Below are 7,157 nucleotides of genomic sequence, written 5' to 3'. Positions count from 1 at the left end.
AACAGACACTTTAAAGTTACTAAAACCAGTCACTGAGTGTGGGATGTGCAGGGAAAGACAATAAATGAATGTTCATGTTAATTGGTGGTCATTGAAAACTTCAGAATGAGTACTGGGAAGTGTCAGCCTTGAAGCAGGGTTTTGGCCCAATACATAGACTGTCTTTTCACTTCCACTGATGTTGCCTGACCTGAGTTTCTCCAGCGTGTTGCTAGGGAAGTAGGGTATGTGATTATATCTCGTATTAACATGTTGTTAAAGGCATATCCCATTCTGATATGTCATTCCATGGCCTCCTCTACTGCCACAATGAGGCCACTCTCAGTTTGGAGGAGAGATATTCTGCCTGGGTAACTTGCAACCTGACAGCATGAACATTGATTTTTCTCACTTCTAGTAATTCCTCCCTTTTCGCCTTTCTCTCCTTTTCCATTCTCTATTCTGACCATCACCTCCATCTTTTGCCCCTCCTCATTCCCTTCCTCCATAGTCCAGTCTCCACTCCTATTCTCTCCTTTACTATTTCCATCACTTTATCCCTCCTTCCTTATCCACCCGCCTTCCCTATTATTAAACAAATAGGGTTTATTAATACCCATGAAAAAAATATATAAAACATTTGTGAGGAGTGTTTTGCTAGATTCTCTCCAGAAATCTACTCTGTTAAATTACATATTTTATACTTGGCAGTTACAGCTTCAGTTTGGTTTAATTTAGTCAGTCAAAACACTTGGGGGCTTGTCCGGGATATGTTGATGACTTATTACAAGGCTGGAGACCTCAACAGTCATAGTGGATGAATATTTTTAAGTGTAGCACATGAGCTTGGATCTGTTCAGGTCAAAGACCATGGCATCTCAAAATATCAAAAACGAAGTGGAGAGCTGGATATTAAAGTGCAATAGGTGACTACTGCCATTTGGGAATTGGAAGCAGTGTGTGTATGCTTGTTCAAGGGACTGTATGGAGATACACTTGTTTATGATCACGTTGGTGTCTAGGTGGGATAAACATCTATGGAAGGATCAGGCATCGCAAGGGCTGCACCAGAAAAGGAAAGAGACAGGCATAGAGAGAATCAGACCAGATACAAGTAGCATGGGATATGTTTAATCAACAATTACAGCACATGCAAACAGCAAGGGATAGGGACAAGCAACATTTAGAGGAATTAGAGCAATATAAATTAGTCAGGGGCCTGATAACCTGAGAGATAAATGGGAAAGGGCCCAGTGGGCAGGTGCTTACTGTAGCAATCATTGAAATAACCAAAGATGAAGGTGAAGAGATAGATTCAGAGGTACTGTACTCCCCCTTCAAACTGACAAATGAGAACATGCCAGCAAACAGGAGACTTTATACCCAACCATGCCTGACAGGATGACACCCATAGACACTGGCAGGCTTAAAGTCCTGACAACCCCAGCCAGCCCCCAACACTGATTCCCACTATCCATAATCACTTCACCTCTAGTCAGCAGAACTTTCTGTCTGATCTACCTTTGGTTAGAGTTTCGTGTGGGAATTCTGGTGTATATTCAAAGAAATGTTCAAAATCCACCAGTGGCACCCCAGAAATATAGACATGCTGGTTAAATCCAGATGTCCAATGCATAAGTGGGGAAGTATGGCCCACACGGTGTGAGATGGTACACGGACAATTAATGTGAATACCAGTAATGAGGGAGGGGGAGATATCACAGCCTTAAGTTAAATAGTAATAGCTGGAATAGCCTAGCGCTAATCACTACAGTAGTGTTGCAGTTAGCATGACACCATTACAGCTCAGGGCAGTCAGAATTTGGGGTTCAATTCCAGCATCCTCTGTATGACAGTTTGTACATCCATCACGTGAACTACGCTGGTTTCCTTCGGGTACTCCGGTATCCTCCCACAGTCAAAAGACGTACCGTTAGTAGATTAAAAGGTCGTGATCAGACTAAAATCAGTGGGGTGCAGGGCAGCATGATTCAGTGGGCTGGTTCCACACTGTATCTCCCACCACCCCACTTGGGATAGGGTTCCCCTTGTCCTCACCTACCACCCCACCAGCCTTCAGGTCCAATGTATAATTCTCCATAATTTCCACCACCTCCAACGGGATCCCACTACCAAGCACATCTTTCCCTCCCCCCCTCTTTCTGCTTTCCACAGGGATCGCTCCCTACGCGACTCCCTTGTCCACTCGTCCCCCCCATCCCTTCCCACCGATCTCCCTCCTGGCACTTATCCTTGTAAGCGGAACAAGAGCTACACATGCCCTTACACTTCCTCCCTCACCACCATTCAGGGCCCCAGACAGTCCTTCCAGGTGAGGCGACACTTCACTTGTGAGTTGGCTGGTGTGGTATACTGAGTCCAGTGCTCCCGGTGTGGCCTTTTATATATTGGGGAGACCCGACGCAGACTGGGAGACCATATCGCTGAACAGCTACGCTTGGTCCACCAGAGAAAGCAGGATCTCCCAGTGGCCACACATTTTAATTTCACGTCCCATTCCCATTCTGATATGTCTATCCATGGCCTCCTCTACTGTCAAAATGAATCCAAACTCAGGATGGAGGAACAACACCTTATATACCGGCTGGGTAGCCTCCAACCTGATGGCATGAACACTGACTTCTCTAACTTCCGTTAATGCCCCTCCTCCCCTTCTTACCCCATCCCTGACATATTTAGTTGTTTGATTTTTTTCTCTCTCACTGCCCATCACTCTGCCTCATCCATCTCCTTCTGGTGCTCCCCTCTCCCTTTTTTTCTCCTGAGGCCTCCCGTCCCATGATCCTTTCCCTTCTCCAGCTCTGTATCACTTTCGCCAAACACCTTTCCAGCTCTTAGCTTCATCCCACCCCCTCTGGTCTTCTCCTATCATTTTGCACTCCCCCCCCCCCACTACTTTCAAATCTCTTACTATCCTTACTTTTGGTTAGTCCTGACAAAGAGTCTCGGCCTGAAACATCGACAGCGCTTCTCCTATAGATGCTGCCTAGCCTGCTGTGTTCTACCAGCATTTTGTGTGTGTTGTTCCTCACATAAGTGTTCGGTTCCTCTAAGTGAGTCAGAGCAATATGGAGGGCTGTTGTGATTGCATCCTCAGTGGAGCGATTTGCCCGGCAGACAAATTGGTGTTTGTCCAGATCAGGTGGGATTGTAGCCTTAAGACAGACAGACAGATAGACAAGCATACTTTATTGATCCGGAGGGAAATTGGGTTTCGTTACAGCCGCACCAACCAAGAATAGTGAAGAAATATAGCAATATAAAACCATAAATAATTAAATAATAATAATAAGTTAATCATGCCAAGTGGAAAAAGTAAGTCCAGGACCAGCCTATTGGCTCGGGGTGTCTGACACTCCAAAGGAGGAGTTGTAAAGTTTGATGGCCACAGGCAGGAATGACTTCCTATGACGCTCAGTGTTACATCTCGGTGGAGTGAGTCTCTGGCTGAATGTACTCCTGTGCCTAACCAGTACATTATGGAGTGGATGGGAGACATCGTCCAAGATGGCATGCAACTAGGACAGCATCCTCTTTTCAGACACCACCGTCAGAGAGTCCAGTTCCACCCCCACAACATCACTGGCCTTACAAATGAGTTTGTTGATTCTTTTGGTGTCTGCTACCCTCAGCCTGCTGCCCCAGCACACAACAGCAAACATGATAGCACTGGCCACCACAGACTCGTAGAACATCCTCAGCATCCTCCGGCAGATGTTAAAAGACCTCAGTCTCCTCAGGAAATAGAGATGTGTGAGAGCACAAGTCTCTCAAAGCACTTCATGGCTATGGGTGTCAGTGATTCAGGCACTTCGCAGCTCATTTTTTTGGGCACTGGGATGATGGTGGAGGTTTTAAGGCATGTCGGAACAGCAGCTTGTAGCAGTGAGAGGTTAAGTATACTTGTAAACACCTCACTCAGCAAGCTGGTCGGCACTTGCTTTCAGTACCCGGCCGGGCACTCCGTCTGGGCCAGCTGCCTTATCGCATTCACTTTCCTCAGGGTGGATCTCACCTGGTGTTGCTTAAGGACCAGTGTGGACTCATCATCAGGTGGGTTGATGAGTGGAGCAGCCTCCTCCCTCTGAGTATCAAAGCGGGCAAAGAACTGCGTTAGGACATCAGGCAGTGTGGCGTCATCACCTGGCTGCAGATTATTGGTTTTGTAGTCTGTCAGCACCTTGATGCCTTTCCACATACTGTGGGGGTTGTTGTTATCAAACTGATTTTCAACGCGCAATTTGTATTTGCACTTTGCATCCTTGATGCCCCTGTGGAGATTCCCCCGTGCTTCACTGTAGGCTTGTTTGTCTCCTGACCTGAAGGCCGCATCGTGCTCCCTGAGTAGTGCCCTCACGTTGCTGTTGATCCATGGCTTTTGATTGGGAAACACCTTAATTGTTTTTTGTGTTATTACATTTTCTGTGCAAAACTTAATATATCCTAGGACTGAACAGCGTATTCCTCCAGGTCTGCTCCCTTTGCAAACAAGCCCCAATCTGTGTTCGCAAAACAGTCCTGTAGCCTTGAGGTGGCTTCCTCAGACCACACATGTACTGTCTTGATGGTTGGTTTTACTCAGCAGATCTGTGGTCTGTAAGCTGGGCTCAGTGTGAGGGAGATATGGTCTGATTCACCTAGGTGTGCAGATGGGTCACTTTGAAAGCTCCTGGAATATTTGTGTAGACTTTTCTCGTGTTGGGAAATTCACGTGTTTGTACAATTTGGGCATGACCAGTCTAAGATCTGTGTGATTGAAGTCCCCTGCTACAATGATCACTCTGTCCGGGTGAGCCATGAGCTGCTTGTTGGCGCTATCATGAAGTTTTTCCAATGCTAACTTAGCCCTGATAATTTTTGTCACTGTCTATGACTTCATCCATTTTACTGTCATCTGCAAAGGTATTCATCATGCCTTTTACATTTTCATCCAAATCATTGACATAGGTTGACATACGTTAACAGGTCTAGTACTGACCCCTGAGAAACACCACTAGTCACAGGCCTCTAAACCCATCCTTCATCATCCTGTGTTTCCTGCCATTAAAACAATTGTGTATCCAATTAGCTTAGCTCTCACTGCATTCCATGTGCAACTTTCTATAGCAGCCGACCATGTGGCATCTTATTAAAGGCCTTACTGAGATCCCCATGGACTACAGCTAACGTCCAGCCCTCATCACCCTTCCTCACTATTCTTGAAAAAACTCAGTCAATTTTGAGAGACATGATCTCCCACACATAACGCTATGCTATTGCTAATCAACTCCCATCTTTCTAAATGTGTCTATATCTTTTACAGACATTAGGTTAACTGGTCTATAGTTCCCAGGTTTGACTTTGCAGCTCATTCTACACAAGGGCACCACATTAGCTACCCTTGAGACTTCTGGAACTTCACCTGTTGCTAACGATGATGAAAATACCTCAGCCAAGACTCCTGTAATTTTTCTCTAACTTCCTACAAAGATTGCAGACATATCTGATTTGGACCTGGAGATTCATCTAGCTTCATATATTTTTAGGCATCAGTGAATGCATATTGAAATTGTCAATCCATTGTTCCCATGTAGCTGTACAAGCTTGGACTGAACGCATAAGTTGGTGGAACGATAACTGGATACACACCCAGCAGCACACCTGCACTTTGTGAATTTAAGACACTCACCAGTAGTGTCTCTGACCTCCAACTGGTCTGAAGTAAATTGACCAGAGTGGACAGACCAGTCAGTTTGATGGAAGATGCAGGAAAAGACCATTTGCTCTGACAGGGAATGTGATGATGAAAGGATGGAAACTTGGTACCGGAGGGAAGAAGAAAAGAGCCTGACCAGTGCCTTGTTATGGTCTGCAGAGTTTTGCTAGAAAAGAGAGTTGGCGGCAATTTTCTTGGTAACATTTAAAAAGGGAGTAGAGCAATTACTTTGAAAGGAAACTTCTTCACAGATGCAAAATAAAGAGCAGAATGAGAGGCGTTAGAGTTCAGGAAAGCCACAAAGGGTTCCTTCTGTAATTCTGTTTCTCATGTTTCAGGGATGGAGCACATCTGAAAACCTGGGCTTGGAAAAACAATGGTGACTAAAGTTCTTTCTATTTTTAGGTTGTAATTTTCAAATTCTTTTTAGCCTTAATTGTGAGAAGTTACAAAATCTTTGAGGTTTGATTGTAAAGTTTTGCAACTGTTTACCCAAAACAATTCTGAGAAAATATGAATTTCCAAATATTTAGTGGAGAAATAACAACTTGTCTTACACTACACCAAATTAGAATAGAAATAATGCATATTGTTAAAGCAATATCTTTGGATGATTGTTACAAAAACATTCATGAGGTCATGAATAAAACATCCATGAATAAAAACCTAGCTTGCCCAATCTATCCACTTAAGACAGACGCAACAACTGAGGAACCAGACTGGTAAACGTTTGTTGAACTCGCTTCGTAACAGGTTTTTGTTTAGGAGGCAGAGTTTTACAGAGTATTGCATGGTGTTATCTCACATTGAAACACCTTTACTCTTGCACAGGTCTTCTCCAGGAAGTACCTGTTTACTATATAGAAGGGTTTGATTCAATTTAATTTGTTGCCAAACTTCTCAGCAGCTTAGCAAGAAACTTTTGTCTCCTTCATCACAGTTCGATGAAGTTTCTTCAATCTGATACTTTAGTTCTATCTCTTTTCCCACAGATGCCCCTAAGTAGTTTCAGATTTTCCTGTTTCTAGTTTAGATTTCCAACATCTTCAGTTTGTTTATGTTCTTTACCAATCTAACCCCTTCGTTATCGAGGGTAGAGCTGCATTAAATTACTTTATAATGAAAGTTATCATCGATTTGCCATGCTTTCAGTGACTTAAATGAAGGACACAGATTTCTTTGTCCCTCTACATTTCTTTGTCTTTTAGCTCTTAAACCAAAAAATCAGTATCCCAGTTTTCCCCATGGAACTGAATAATCTCTCACTTCCTGCATTGTATTCCACTTGTCCACTTGTCTGTTCAATCATTCAATTTGCCTAAATCCCCACGAGATTTCCTGGCAAGTATATTGCTCCTCACATTTCCACTCAGTTCAAAGTTCAAAGTTTAAAGTATATTTATTATCAAAGTATGTATACTATATGCAAAGAAACATACAAAAAATTCTGGAGGAACTCAGC

Source organism: Hypanus sabinus, chromosome 9, assembly GCF_030144855.1.
Source record: "Hypanus sabinus isolate sHypSab1 chromosome 9, sHypSab1.hap1, whole genome shotgun sequence".
Classification (NCBI taxonomy): Eukaryota; Metazoa; Chordata; class Chondrichthyes; order Myliobatiformes; family Dasyatidae; genus Hypanus; species Hypanus sabinus.
This window is presented reverse-complemented; position numbering follows the sequence as displayed.